Raw genomic sequence first — 15,845 nt, 5'->3', positions numbered from 1 at the left:
CCTGATAGCCTGCAGCTGCATTGTCTAGATGATTTTCAACATTTTTCAACTCACTGCACACTGACAAGCCAGTAAAAAGGTCAAGGCACACCAGCAGTTTTTTGACAAGGCACATCATACTGCTGGCAGGGAGCTCATAAGAACATAAAAACATAAGAACAGCCCCACTGGATCAGGCCATAGGCCCATCTAGTCCAGCTTCCTGTATCTCACAGCGGCCCACCAAATGCCCCATGGAGCACACCAGATAACAAGTGACCTCATTCTGGTGCCCTTCCTTGCATTTGGCATTCTAACATAGCCCATTTCTAAAATCAGGAGGTTGCACATGCACCTCCTCAATCCCCCAATGGCTCAAATCCCCCAATGGCCCTACTGATAAATGACCCAAATCCCTGAAGCACACCTGGGGACCATTCATGGCACATCAGTGTGCCACAGCACAGTGGTTGAAAATGGCTGGTCTCTCTCGATCTTGGCCCATTTCATACAGCTGCTCTTTACATAGTGAAGACAAGTCAGAATTCTCTGCACTGAAGGGGAACAAAAGCATCAGTATGAAATAATCTCAAACTGCAATAAGACTGAAGTAACACGAACTGATTGTTTAAGACTGTAACAGGTAAAAGCACAAAAGAAGGAGGGATGTTGTGCCCTGTAATGAGAAGCTATATATATTTCAAGAGTTTCTGGTAGAATAGATTAAATGTAGATATGGATACACACGGGTACGTATTTGGCAGTATAATTGCACATAATCAGTATTAATCTGTAAAATTCAGGTTTTCAAAAGCACACTTCCAAGACAAAGCACTTCAACAGCTCAGGAATCCTGCCGTGTATATTTGGTGGTTGTTTTTTTCTTTGCGAGCTCAAATCACAGGGGAAAAATTCTCCAGGGGTTGATTTCTAATGTTAATTTTTATTTCTAATGCCTCCAATAAATGACGTTGGCCACATTCTGAGTTCTGTGCTTGCACAGGCAATCTGAACTGCACTGTTGGGAGTAAAACACAAGTTGAAATTCCTAATCCTCACAAAGTGTTTTGATTATTTTTATAACAACTGAATTCAAACAGCAAACAGGAAGAAAAATCACAAGGGACAGCTTCCAAAGGCTATGAACACACAACCTGGTTTTAGCCCTCCCCCCCTCAGCTAATTAACTTGAAAAAATAAACTAAAGCTTTCTTTATTTTTGTTGGTTACATCAAAGTTCTATAAATGGACAGTTTGCATAAGGACAATGCTACGCTACATGGGGCACGGGACAGTTGCTATGGGGAAAAAAGGTATGAGGCCGGGGGAAGCCTTACAACATGCATGCATGATGGCAACAGCTTTTTGTTTGTCCCCCAGGAACAGAGTAATAACACCTATAAACTCTCAGGTTCCAGTTAGGTGTTGTCCTTACTATTCATTGATAGAGAAAGTCAGCTCCCACACAGTTGTCTAATTCGCTTTTAAGAAATCTGTTCAAACAAACGAAAAGTCTTCATCATTTTCTAGAAACCTACAGACAGAGTCTAAAGCAGGCCTGTGTTGCTAATGACTTCAGAGTGTTTAAGCATCCATGGCCTACCTCTGAGAAACACTGCTATGTCCCTCCCACTAATCTATTCATATGTGGTGATGTGGTGACACAGCCACTCTCTAAAACATGGTGGTCCAACATAAGGCCAAAGGGCTACAGGCAGCCCCCAAAGTCCAGCCACAGCCCACTACTGCCTCCTCCCCTCTCAGAAGCTTTTTAGTTTCCCTGCTGTGCCACTCCAGCTTCTCCTTTGGAGAAGCTGTGTGTCAGGGTGATCAAAAAGCCCCACTGCACCCACGTCCACCTCCACCTCCTCTGCCTGTGTACTGAGCCTGCCTAATGACTTATGGCCTTATCCTATCCAATTTTCCAGTGCTGGTGTAACTGTGCCAGTGGGGTGTGCATTGCATCCTGTAGTGGAGGGGCAGTCACTGGGGCTGTCTCAACATATGGGAATATGTGTTCCCTTAGCACGAGGCTGCATTGTGGCCACACCGGAACTTGAAAGTTGGATAGGATTGGGCCCTTAGGCAGGCTTATGTGGAAGTATCCCCTGGGGGCTGGGGATAAGAATAGGCCCTCAGTTTGGCTGTACTTGTCGTAAGAGGCGACTAAACAGCCACCGGGTAGATGGGACTGGTCAGCCTGGGAAGGCAGCTCATCTGAGAGAAGGAAAACTCTGATCCCAAACCTCCACTGCCTTGTGGCTACATCCAGTTATGGAAAAGGCTTCAGGAGTCAACCTCGAGGCAAAATTCGGAGCCGGAGTCCCTGAGGCAGTTCATGGCTGAACACAGTCACGTTCTGGCAACTCCTGCGACGCCGCTGGAACCAACCGTATTGGCCTCTGCCTTTCCATTGGACCATTTCAGCGACGTGGAGAGGGGGGATTTGCTGCATGGGTAACAGCTTATCCTCCATACCTACTTTACCCAGGCTTCGCGCACTGGAGAGGACACTGTTCCAGAACCACCATTCAGAGCGTGACACCATAGTCTTCCGAGACTGAAGGATGCCATGTGGAAGTAATTGGTGGAATGTTATCAATTACTTCCAAATAGGCATGGGGAGGGGGGTCACACAAGGATCATGTGATCTCCCAGCTGCCAAAAGTTGGACTGCCCTGTTCTAAATATGCTTGGCGCAAGTCTTTGGGGGACTGTGCAGGTCAAATCCACAATCTTGAACAGGGCCCCAGATGCTAACAGGCAGCCACCCCAGTTCTGTATTTAGCACTGAGTGAGGCCCCAGCTCCACTATGATGTTGGAAGAAGCATTCCGGCAGTGCAAGGTCCTTTACAGTGGCATGAAATTCATTACTTCTGGGCTGCTGTTGGAAACAGGCAGTGGAATGGTACATGCTGCAGCAGCTCCAGAGTCCTCCATTGGCACTGGTGAGCCAGCAGTGAGGGCTGTGGGGAGGAGATGCAAAGGGGATTGTTGGGGCTGGAACTGGGAGTCGTGTCTGGGGTGAGAGGGGGTGAATCCAGTGGCAGTGACTTGCACCTGGATCCTATCCCCAAAACCACTTCTCAAAATGCCCCCTGGGTCTCCTTGGACTCGTGCAGTCTGTCTGATTGCACCCCTCCCCATAGCATCTGTAAACAGGATGGCATGTAAACAGGATGGGAGGGACTGCGTGAGAGCTGGGAGAGAAGCAGTGAGGAGGGTCACATGCAGCAGCTGCAAGGCTTACTAGGACAACCCAATCCCTGACAGCTCTACTCAGAAGTAGTCTCATTGCAGTCAGTCATTCGATGATACTTCCTCTGCCCAAGTGACAACAGAGCCAAATGGAGCCATGTGTTCTGAAAGCATGATCACTACGAACTGCCTCACCCATGACTTCCTTATCTCTTCCCTCTCCCTGGGCTTCTCGAGTCAACTGTAAGGCAAGAAGCCCCTTGGGCACCTCCTACTGCCCTCCCTTAGCCAAAGAAAATATCAGAATGCCCATCCTTCATTCAATGATCATCAGTTTCTTCCTTACTATCAGAGATGGGCAAAAGAACTTTCTCCCGCTTCCCTCCTCCTGCTTGGATGCATTAACCCTTCCCTGCCTTGTGGCTGGAACTTCCCTGCTGCTCACCTGGTCTGAATGATGGCTCTATGAGTTTTTTCATGCTGAGAAAACAGCAAGCACACCCAGACACAGGTTGACTTGAGTCAGCATGCGTGGGGACGAGTGCCAAGTCAAGGGGACTCTGACTCAAGTATTTTTCCAAGTCTTGCCCACACACAAGTCATGAGTCCACAAGTCAGCGAAAAACGTGCATTTTCATGACCCGAGTCACCTGAGTTCCCAACCCTGGCCAACAGCATGCTACCATTGGCTTATAGCAGGTGATAAGCTGACAGTGAAGGTAAGGTTGGCAGCAAGGATGGATAAGGGTGGGAATCAGGCAGGGCTGGGTGTGGGTCAGGGGCAGCTGAATTCATAGGATTCTATGCCCACATTCCAGGCCTGACACATTCCCTTCAACAGATTTATACCAGCAAAATATCTGGAGTAGAACTGGGTAGGGCTATTGAGGACCAGGAAGTGGCAAAGGAGTTAGATAAAAGAGTTATTTACGTACTTACCTCTCCCAGCTGGCCTGGTTCCCAACTGGTCTATGGGATGCTGTGGAAGCTGAGTCAGCATCCCTTACCAACCTTACAGGCTGTTGTGAAGACAGTTGTTGCAAGTCACTCCAAATATTTAGATCCAATGTCTTGTTTTGAAGGAGCACAACAGTTCATACATGCCTTGGCCAGGCATCTATTCAGCAAGTATGGAACACATCAATGGGAAGCAGATCAGGGGAAGCAGATCAGCAGATCAGATCTACAAAAATAAGTAGATGGCTGACACATACAGGAGTTTGTGTGAAGGCTCTGTAACATTCTCAAAATGACTTGGGTTCAGGATAGGGCCAGCAAGTGCAATTCCAAGTGTTTGTTTCATCCCAAATGTATACCTCAACAGAAGTCATGTGACAAGTGAATTGTACTGAATCCAAGCACATTGAAGCTGTGTGTATATATCTGATCCCATCTCACACTTGGCTTCACCCATTACAGTGGTTTTCAGACTTTTTACCTTCAGGGAATCTTTTCCAGAGTTCCTCGGAACACAGTTTTTCTGTGCTCGCTGGTCCATTCAATCCAGGAGATAGGCAATAATTTGACTATAACAGTTCCGCATCATGTTCCAAAAAAATAAAATGGTTAAAAGCAAGTGCAGTCACTCTTCTTACAAGTCTGCTCTGTCTCTATAAAGTTATGTGAATGTTCCTTTAATCTCCAATGAAAGCCCCTAAATTCAACCATAATGAAAAACACATCCCTTTCTTCTGAGATATAATACAGATTTTTTTAAAAACACACAAACAACCAGAGGAGGAATTTTTTTTTTAATTCCTGTCTGGTGTTTTACCTTTGGCCAGAAATGATACAACTTCCTTTCTGATACAGTTTGCTTTTATGAAGTTATTCACACAACACATCCTATTCTGTATTGGCATCATTCACAGTGCAATCCTATCTTGCGCTGGAACAGGCAGGCTAGGAAGCTTGCCCTGTATCCAGTGCAAGACTGGGGCCAGAAGTGGCTCAGCTGGAGGCAAAGGGAAACTCTTCCCCTTATGCCTGGGTAAGCCAATAGGTCCACAACGCCATGGGACTCTTCGGACAAGGAGAACAGAGTGGCTTCGAGCCACTCCGTACTCTCGGGGAACGGGGTTGAGATCCAGCATAACTCAACCTCCCACTCCCTGCCCGCCCACCCCTGGAATGCTCCCTACCTCCTTTCCTCCCTCCCCAGACCCCTGCATGGGCTGAGCTCAGCTAACACAACCCTCTCTCCCCAGGTTGGCGTACAGGCTTTATGGCACATTAAGATTATAGTTAGGATTGTGCAGTCAGTGCTATTGTTGAAGCTAAGATTGGGGCTTTCTAGTTTCTGAATAATTTGCATTCACCCATTTTCATTTTAAGTTTATATGCTAGCCTGCTGATTCCATAACACTGCAGTGCAGAGATCAGCAACAAGAAGATTTAAGACCCACTAAAAGTTCCGAGAGATCTTCAGGATGGCAGATTTCTCAATGGCAGTGGCGTAGCTAAGGGGTGTAGGGGGTAGCAAATACACTGGGCAGCAGGCTTGGGGGGGGCAACAATGCGCAGGGGCAACAATGCGCAACAACGCCCCCCCTGCATGCCTTCCATTGGGCTGCTGCAGCCCTGTCGGAGGCTGAGCCAACAGTCATCTGCACGCAGCCTCCTGCCCACCCAGCCAAGCATGCCCGTCCCAGGAAACGCGGGACGAGCGCTGCTGTTGCGGCTGCAGCTGCGCCCTCCCCCTCCTCTTCAGGGCCAAACTTCAGAGCCCAATCAGTCAGCCAGCCAGGAGCCTCCCTCTGCTTCCTGCACTTCCCACCCCGCATCCCCCGCTACCCAGGGACATGCAGCCTCTGGCAAGCCTGGTGGGCTCCTCCGTCAGCCCTCACGCTGCAGCAGGTCAGTCAGCATCCCTCTCTCCCTCCCTCCCTCCCCCTCTCTCTCACACACACAGAATCAGGCTCCTGTGTGCCTGTCGGGGGAGGAGCTTGCACGTTCTTGCCCCTGCCCGTTTCTGTGTCCCCCGCTCAAGCCTGGAGCATCACAGCCTCTCTCTCTTCCCCCCCCCCAAGCCTGGAGCATCACAGTTTCTCCACAACAGAAACGCTCCCCCCCCACATACACACGTTTCCCCCTTCTCTTACACACACAGATGCTCTGTTCCCCCACACACACACTCACACAGCGGGGGAGGGGCACCTTCACTCACCTCATCCAGTACCTGAATGTAAGCCCCCCCCCCCCGCTGGCAGCAACCTGCCATCACAAAGAAAAAACTGTCTCCTTTGTCAGAATGCCAGTGTTTGCTTCCTACACATGCCCCAGGTAAGGCTCAGTTCTCACCATGAATCCAGAGGTTCAGTGCGTCTTGAGAATTCAAGTTGTGATTGGACTTTCCACTTGTTCATTGCAGTAGTGAGATAATGTGATCCCTTATTTGTGTGCACCTCGCTAACTCTAAGGCTGCAGTCCTATGCACACTTTCCTGGAAGTAAGCCTCATTGAACACAATGGGACTTACTTCTGAGTAAACAGGACTTACTTCTGAGTAGATATGAATAGGATTGCCCTCTAAAAGTGCAACAAGTACTTTCAACAAGTGCCTGCTCTTTCAAAATATTAACGAACATTTCTCACTCACTTTAACAAATAAAAAGACCCAATTCAATTAATTAAATTTGATGTCATTGCTGGGGAGGGAATGCTGACGTCATTCTGCCGGTGTAGAATGTTCTTTGCGCCAGGCAGCAACTGGGTTAGCTACGCCACTGCTCAATGGAAGCAACATCAAAACAGTGAAGGGAACAGTAAATAATTTATCAGAGGCATATCAGCTAGCAAGTGTGGTTGTAGTTGTCATCATGATGACTTAACTTCTTTTTTCTTACAATATTCATACATGAAGGATTTATATACAAATCTGTCCATAGGGGAAAAATGAATCCAGGTACCTGGTTTTTGACAATCTTTCACTGAGATTATAATAAATGAATAAGCTCTCACTACACATAAACTTAAACCAGACTGCAGTTCATAAACTTAAACCAGGCTGCATTTTAAATGTCAATGACAGATCTATGCACAACTTCTTCACAAAATCTGCAGTCAAAACTATTGCACGGGGTCAACTGCGGAAAACACCAGAGAAAGATCTGACATTATATTTTGAGATGCAGATGTTGATGTGAATAAGTTTGGATGTCAACTTTCTAAGGAAACTTAACAGCAAAGGTCTGTATCTAAAGAAAATAAATCCTGACTTTGCACCATTGTGATCAATGACACAAGTTAGTTGTGTGATTAACATCCCAATACTAATTAAATGCTGCCTGTAGGGCACGGAAGTGCTGGCACAAGCTCTACAGCATCCTGCAGGCAGCTGGAGACCATGCAGGAATGGAGAGGGAACTTTTACTTCTCCTCCTCCACTCCTGCATGGTCCCCATGCACTAGCTCATATTTAGCTGGCACAAGTTTGAGTAGAGCAAAAGGGGCATGTCAGGGACAAAATGGGGATTCAGATTCAGAACTTCGGTGGAGTTCTCCCTGCCGATATTCACCCAGCCCCAACACACCCCAAATCCACCCACTGGTGGCTTACCTTTACATGGCAGGGTCCAGAGATCTTCTTCTAGCACAGCCACTTCTTGCAGCAGTGCTTGAAAAATGGCCAACCATCAGACATTTTACAGCATCTTAAGTCGTTCTTCTGTCATAAAGATCCATGCCTGATCCTAGTGAGGATTGGGTTGTAACAGCCCAGTACTATCCCCCACAGCTCATAGTGTGCAGTGTTGCCAATGGAGCACAATCTGCATCGTATGGTGGACACCTGGGAGAGGTAAGTAAAAATCTTTTTTATTTACCTCCCTGTAAGCCACTTAGATATCCTTGGACCTATGCCAGCTATTTGGTCCACTTCTCACCCTGATCCTCCCACAAATGGCCCCCACCACCACCTTACCTGCTCCAGTGTGCGCAGGGCTTCCAGCCATTTGCATTGGCAGTCCTGCAGCACACAACTGTGGCATGACATGTGGTAATGCCACACAATAGTGGCACTACCACACCAGGCCAGGATTTATGGCAGTGAATTGCAAGATTCACTTTCATAAGCACTCAATTTCATTGGAAAGTACCTTCATTCCAATTAATTTCAATGAGACTTATTCATGATTAACTTCATTAGGAATCCATCCTGCCCAGTTAAATTTAATGAACTGCAAAAGATTCCACAAGGATAAATATGTAATGGTGTTTCTCCCCTCCCCCTTTTCTACTGGAAATTCTTTTACAGGTGGGGTCTCTTTAGCCACAGATTCAGCAACTGAGGATTTGCTTCACTGCAAATGCTGAACCCCCCAGAATGCCCCCCTGAAGACTTTCCAGATGTTACCAGAACCTTGTTCCGGTTGCATCTGGGAGGTTTTTTGAGCCTCAGAGAGGCAGCACACCACCACACACAGCCTCTCCAAGGCTCAGAATCCTGCCCAGAGCCTTTTCTAGTTAACTTCTGCTTTCTGCAAAAGCTCTGGTCACATTTGGAGCTTGGGTGGGCCCCGAAAACAATGGATTTCATTATCCGCAGTTTTCAGTATCTGGGGGGGGGGGAGTCCAGAATAGAACCCCCGCGGATAAGGCGACATCACCTGCATGCCTCTCTAGCCTGCTGCCTGAGATCCTTAAACTAGAGATATTAGAGAATGAACATGGGAGCTTCTGTCAGCAAAATATCATTTTATAAATCCCTATTATATGGTTGGTAATGGAGCCAATATTCTGAGAAGTCTGTAGCAAGCACAACAGAAACCTAAATGCCAGCCAGTTGTGGGCTAACAGGTGCATCATGTACAGTCTCCTGTCAGTGGCCTGTATCGAACAATACTATCAGTGTAGGCTACTACCATTGTTTGCAATCTTGGAAGCCTAGGTGGTCAATAGTTCCTACAACACAAGGTAAGGTCAATTGCACATACTGAATATAAAGGCACCCTTGACTTTCTGTTAGGTACAATTGTTCTGTTAATTGAAACAAATTTCCTGACATATACATGATATTTCATACTGATCAGAACTGTATGCTAAACCTCAGGCATATTATATGATGGTACACGTATGCAATATTAAAATCTACCCACCCTGTGCCTTCATGCTCCACTTCCAACCAGCATTTTACTTTCAAGCAAGTCAATTTGCCAAAACTCCAGCACACACAATACAGGGGGGACTTAACCTACCAAGGGACCATAAAGTTAAAAAGTCCTGGTTAATCAATGAGAAATTTAGTACTTGTTGCTACAATTACAAAGATAATAGTTCCTTTATGTCAGTGCCTTTGGTTCTGCAGCTGTAAAATAGCTTTTAAATTCAGCATTTTCAAGTAACAGAAATTAATAGGAGGTCATTTCTACCAGAGAAATTTTAGGGGCCCATCCTCTCTAATCATCATTAAAAACTAAATCCACAGGAGAAGAGGCACTTTACTGATTGTCAAGTGGAAGCTATTATTCATTTGATGAAGCTCTTGGCACCGTGCCATTTATTCTGCTGTACAGCCTGCTGGTTGCTCTACTTCATCTCTTGCAATCAAGGTTGTTTCTGCCTGCCAAGAGTTATTTATAGAGCGAATAAAAAAAAACATTAAAGAAAGAAAACCCAATGCATTTTCCAGGATCCAAAAAATAAAAATAAATGAAAAAATAAAATAAAAACCCAACTACAACAACAAAACACCAGCAAACTTTTAAACTTGGCAAGTGAGCAATTTTTTTTTCATTCCCATAGTTCAAAGTTTAAAACGAGAATAATTCAAAATATGAATGTTATCATAGTTGAGAATCATAATTTAGTTTGGATTTAAAAACCAGAGGGAAGAAAGGGTCTGTGTGTCTGTGTACGTTCTCTTTTAGTAAGAAGCATGATGATCAGCCAGGCTGTGAATGGCTGCACCTGACACTAGACCTGGAGAATATGATCTTCAGCTCAGAATTCCCAAGATGTAAGCAGACAGCACAGTTTTGTTGGTCATGCGAAAAACTTCATAGAATGTTTCATAAATCCTAGGCGCATTAATCTGTTCAAGGCATTTGTTTTATTTATCCAAGGCAGTGGTTCCCAAAGTGGTTCCCAAAACCCTACTCCAATGGCAGTGACGATGCTGCAGCAATTGCAGCTCTGTCGCTACCAAGGGGCTTGTTTCTTACCTGAGGGGCCGAGCAGGCCTCTTGCAGGCTTCTGGAGGCTCACAGCCCCCTCCAATGTATTCTGTGGCTGTGCAAACAATCCTTATCAGATAAGGGCTGTTTACTCAGCCACAGAGGACATTGGAGGGGGACGCAAGCCTCCAGAAGTCTGCAAGAGGCCAGCTCTGCGCCCAAGTAAAAAACAAGCCCCTTGGTACCGATGGAGCTGCAATCACTGCAGCACCTTTGCTGCTCCCCTCCCTGTCCACGCAAACACTCACCTGGTTCCCAAGCACAAAACACAAGCTGCTCTATCTAGGGATTTGGGAACCACTGACCTAAGGAATTTTTACCCTGCCTTTTAAAGCAAAAAGCCTCATAATGTGAAAACAGTATAAGAAACAGTAAAACCACATTGTGTTCACAGTGTTGTGGTGGCAGGCTATGCCTCCGTACCTATGTGACTGTATTTTAATACCTACCAAGAAAGTCATGGAGGTTAATGCACCAAAGTTTCTCTCTGCATGATTGGGGACTTTTGAACAAGGCAGGATACTCTTCATATGTTGCAAAGCATGTGCGATTGATTGCAATGGAGCCTGTCACTGCAGTACTATCCATCCACTGCATTTATTGAATGTGTGCCTATGAATGCTGCCTACTGTCACCATGGCTGGTGACACACATGGTTATTCTCCTCTGTACCTAAAAAGAACCCTGAGCCTTAGAACACACAAGTAATGGCTGATGGAAAGATTAGGCCCCAGCCTCGACCTTGAGTTTCCTTGTTCAAGACCTGAAGTCCGTGAGCATCAGCTCTTCTTGTCTTGCCACAAAGATGCACAAATTCCTGTTCTGAAAGGTACTTTATAAGTACAAAATGAGGAATAACTTCTTTCCTTCAGTCTCCTTTTGTGAGTGACGTGCAACACTGTATAGCCCTCAGCTTAAGTCATCTCTGTCCAACATTGCATATCCACAACAGGGATCAAATGTGTACACTTGTGGGCTGGGCAGAAATGGGTTAAATTCTGAATTTCAAGTAATGGAGTTTATTTTTTATTTAAAACACAAGTTCCCAAACTACATCACATGGCCAACATTCAAACCCACTAAATCCAATGGCATTCTAATTACATGTGGTTCCCTCTACTCCTTCCTTTTCTCCCTTCACCTGACACTATGTACCTTCTTCCTCCTGTTCATTAGCCATGAACTAATTATGATAAAAATTTAAAACACATCTTGCAGAATTAAAATTATTACATTCAGTAACAGATTCATCTAAGTGAATCTGGCTGGTATACCTGCCTAAAACAAGGCCGTTGTTCATTCTGAAATATATTATTCAGAAACATGGCATCCAAACAATCAAAAAAATTATCCTCATACTGTAATGTGCTAAGGGGTTTGGTAACAAGTCTGGTAAAGCAACTGGCTGAGCTGCTGTGATACAAGGCGAAGCAGAAGAAAAGGAAAGAAAGGTAGAAAAAGAAGTGATCAAGAGAATGGATAAATGAAGAGACACTGAACTATGAGAGAGGCCAGAAAAGATATTTAGACATGATCAGAAGCTGAAGCCTGACATTCCAATAAAAATTCCCTGGGGTCCCACACAAGGGTCTTTAAGGTTAATGATTGGGGACTGCACTGATGTTCTCAGGTCTCCATTCCAAGAGAAATGCAAACACATGACAGTTCAGAGACCAGTTCACTTTATGTGGTAAAAGAGGTGGGGAAGACACCTCTGTCACCACGGCCTAGCAGAGCTGCTGCAAGTCAATATAGGTTGTAGGGTCCCTGCTCTGGAGGGGCCTGGAGCAGGCTTGTTCCACTCCCAGGGAGGCCTCAGATTGGCTGAAGGGGGAGGGGTTCCAGCACCCTTGTCCTCCTCCCTAGCAGAGCTGCCAACCCTGGCCTAGGAGCAGGAGCTGTTCACCTCACAGCTCCCTGCTTCACACTGCCTGCCTCTCATCCCTGGCCTCCCTGTTTTATGGAGCAAGTCTGCCCCCTTTGACCCCTCCCCTTCCTCCAGGTGGGGCAGAAAAGGCCCTTCCTGGTCCTGGCTTGTTTCCTACAATGTTCCTTGTTTGCCCTGCCAGCCCCCTCTGGCTGGTTGGGGTGAGCCAACCTTCTTTGCCCCCTTCAAGGTCAGGGAAGCCTCTTCACCCTGGGCATGGGGTGCCTGCTCCAGGGTAAGTCTGGGGTCAGGGCATCTGGGAGGGGCCCCAACACAGGTCTAGATGAGTTAATGGTCTAACCCAGCACAAGGCAGCTTCTGATGTACAGTACATATGATGTTACTATGGGTGAGATAAGTGAAAAATTTCTGTGCCACAAATCAGCTTTTTTTCTTGCATTCCCATTCTTGACACATTACATAGGTTTACACATTTTGCTATATTAAAAGTCAGACCTATTCTTGGGTATATTTGATGTGCTGAATTCAAAAATGGCATTGGTTTTGCTCAATTGGCTCTAGGGTTTGGCATAGCCACCTTATAAGCTTATGCAGGGCTCAGCGCTGCGGCTTTGTGCCACACTGTTGCAAACGTGCCTATGGCACGTTTGCGAGCCTCACCACCAGGCTACTGCCTGTGTTAGCCCAGCGCTGGCCGGTGCTAGTGTGGGGCAGGCACCCAGCCTCCGCCACTAGGCGGTCTCACGGACTGCTGAGCTGCAGCACGGAAAGCGGGGCAGGGAGGGGACGGGGAGGAGGCGTTCCAGGGAGGGGGAGGCTGGCGGGGGCAGAATGAGCACGGGAGGGAGGCATGACGGGGAGGTGGGGGGCAGGGAGGGGGCATGCCAGGGAGGAGGGAGCGGGGAGGGATGAAGGCGGGTCTGTGGAGCCCTGCTCCACGGGATCCAAGGTGTTCATGTGGGGCTCGGTGTCCTACACAAACACCTTTGGTAAGGTGAGTAGCCCCATTGCGGGGCTGCTTCCCTTACCCAGGAGAAGGGGATGAAAGTCCCCTTCTCCCAAGGTGCCACCTCCGGTAGCCCGAGGCACACAGGATCTGTCAGCAGCTGCTATAGGTGCCGCCGAGGCTGGGCGCCCCGGGCAGCTCAGTATTGGGCTGTCAAGCAGCTTCCAAAACCAATGTGCCATTTTTTGATTCAGCACCCCTAAATTATCCTAAATGTGTTCAAACACCCTTGGCAACTAAAAAAGGATTTTAAAAAAGAAAATAAGAGTGGGGAGGGGGGTAAGCCTGTGGTAGATGCCATAGTGCCATATTGTGGACTATCTCTGCTTTTTCAACAGCTGAAGCCCACACATTGAAGGCACTAACCAGGAGACAGCAATGAGTTCATTTCCACACCTTCTTAGGACACAGCAAAATATAAAATGCTTTCAGGGTGGAAAAACAAATCTCCTCTAAAAATAGCTTAATTAAAAATCACTGAAGATTGACTGCCATTGCTAGGCAATCTCCCTCTCCTCAGTGAAGTGAATACTGAACAATTGTTACTCAATTTCCTAAAGATTTTTACATAATAAGCAAAATGCAGCAAGACCTCTTGATTTTATGAAATACCCTGAATTATTCATTTGCGTAATGACAAGTACTGGTGGTAAGGAGTTATATAAGCATGCAAATTGTATGTAAAACCTAATTTGTGCATGATGAGAAGCCCATTTTCTACCATATATGAACACATGGGATAATTTCAGAGGAGAATGCTACCCACATGGTACCTTTCCTGTGCACTAACCGCATGATAGCTTGATAGGGTTACTTCTACCAAGACCAGCAGAGTTCTTGTTCTATCTGGAATACAAAAGCAGATGGATAAAATGTGGAAAATCGTGTGCGGTTTGGGGAGATATTAATCCAAATTGGTTTTCCCACTGGACTGAATGCCAAACCCTGGACACCAAAATTGATTCTGCTGCGCAGAAAAACACCACTCGTTAACTTGACTGTGGTTTAATAATTACACCTCTTCCTCGGGATGTGATTAAACCACACACAGCACTGGAAAACAGAGGGAATTAAGTCAATAAGTCTCTGAGCCTAAAAGGCAGGGAATGTGCATTGCACAAGAAAATGGGATCAGATGTTTGAATATATTATGGTGGGAGCTGCTGAACAGTGAAGGTCAGAAATAACGTGAATCCAGAGTTCTGAAAAGTCTATACATCAAAAAGTATTTCTTGCACTAAGCAACAATATTCTAAAAACATGGTAGAGAACTAGAAACCTGATAAGTGTTTTCTCAACACTTTCTTGCAGAGCACGCCAGTGATGTGCAGTGAGATCCAGGCCTGGGGAGGCAATAATGCACACTCACTCTCCCCTCACTTTCTCTCTCTGAAAAATACTCTCCCCCCCAAATGAACAAATTAATTAATTAATTAATTCCTCTTAACCCATCCAGAGCTAGGGAGAGCTCAGCACAGGCTGTGGCAACCCTAGGGTTTGCATCACCTGGTGCAGGTAGCCAGCACATTACCTTTCTTCCCATGCTGTGAGTGGGGCAATGCCCTGGGCAGTGGGCATGATGATATACCATCACCCTGCCCCCACTGGATTTTTGGCTATAATATATTTAATATATTTCAACACAGTTTGTTTTGTTGCATTCCGCAATAAATTACTCATTAAATTATTATATAACATGATGGCATTATTTGAAAATACCAAGATTTTAAAAATTTAAAAAATTTCCAGCCATGCTCCAGTGCTGGAAAATTGGATAGGATTGGGCCCTAAAGATGGAGCAGAGACAAGCAACTTAAGAAAGGTAAAAGAAATGATCATTTTTTTGTTTGTTTGTTTGTTTTGTACTTAGGTTAGGTGACGCTCTGTCTCCTCTGACTGCACGTCACTGGAGCATGTATCAGTCCTTTTTCTTTTCCAATACTGTGCTTTATCTTTCAATTGGAATATATTCTTAGGAATAAATGTCCTGCCATTGTTGGCTTTTAATATGAGTTTTATTTAACATTCTGCTTCAATAGGGATGGATCTGGAATCAAGGTGGAACTGCATTCAGCTGGGTGACACAAGGTCAAAACTGTGATATCTGTTGACTCCTTTAAAAATCATGAAAACAGACACTAAAGACTATAAAATATTTTTTCCAGGATGAAAGCCGTGGTATAAACTAAAAACCAAGAACTAAAATTAAACTAAAAACTCTGGTGAAGTTAAAAACAGAAAATAAAAACTGATAAAAGTAGAACTGAAAACTAAAACTGAAGGCTAAAATAAGTAAAAATGGAAAACTAAAACCAACAATAAAAAGCAAGATCTGCATGCTAGAACCTAAAACCTTACATTTAACCCACAACTTTGGTGGGCTTCCTCAGAGGCTACCGTAACTTCCTCAGGTCCCAGAACTCATATGCACCAAAACAATATAAAGAAGAAACTATGAGAGTAAGTAATGTGTGACCAGCCCTCAAGAATACTATACAGAGAGTAAGGATAACAGCTGAAAACCATGTAGTTAACTCAATGAGCAATCAGTTACAACCCATGTAAGAACAGGTGAGCGCTGAGCTCTCCGGCCTGAGGAAG

The sequence above is a fragment of the Tiliqua scincoides genome, chromosome 4, assembly GCF_035046505.1.
Source record: "Tiliqua scincoides isolate rTilSci1 chromosome 4, rTilSci1.hap2, whole genome shotgun sequence".
NCBI classification, from domain to species: Eukaryota; Metazoa; Chordata; class Lepidosauria; order Squamata; family Scincidae; genus Tiliqua; species Tiliqua scincoides.
The sequence above is the reverse complement of the archived record's forward strand: the minus strand, read 5'-3'. Positions refer to the sequence as shown.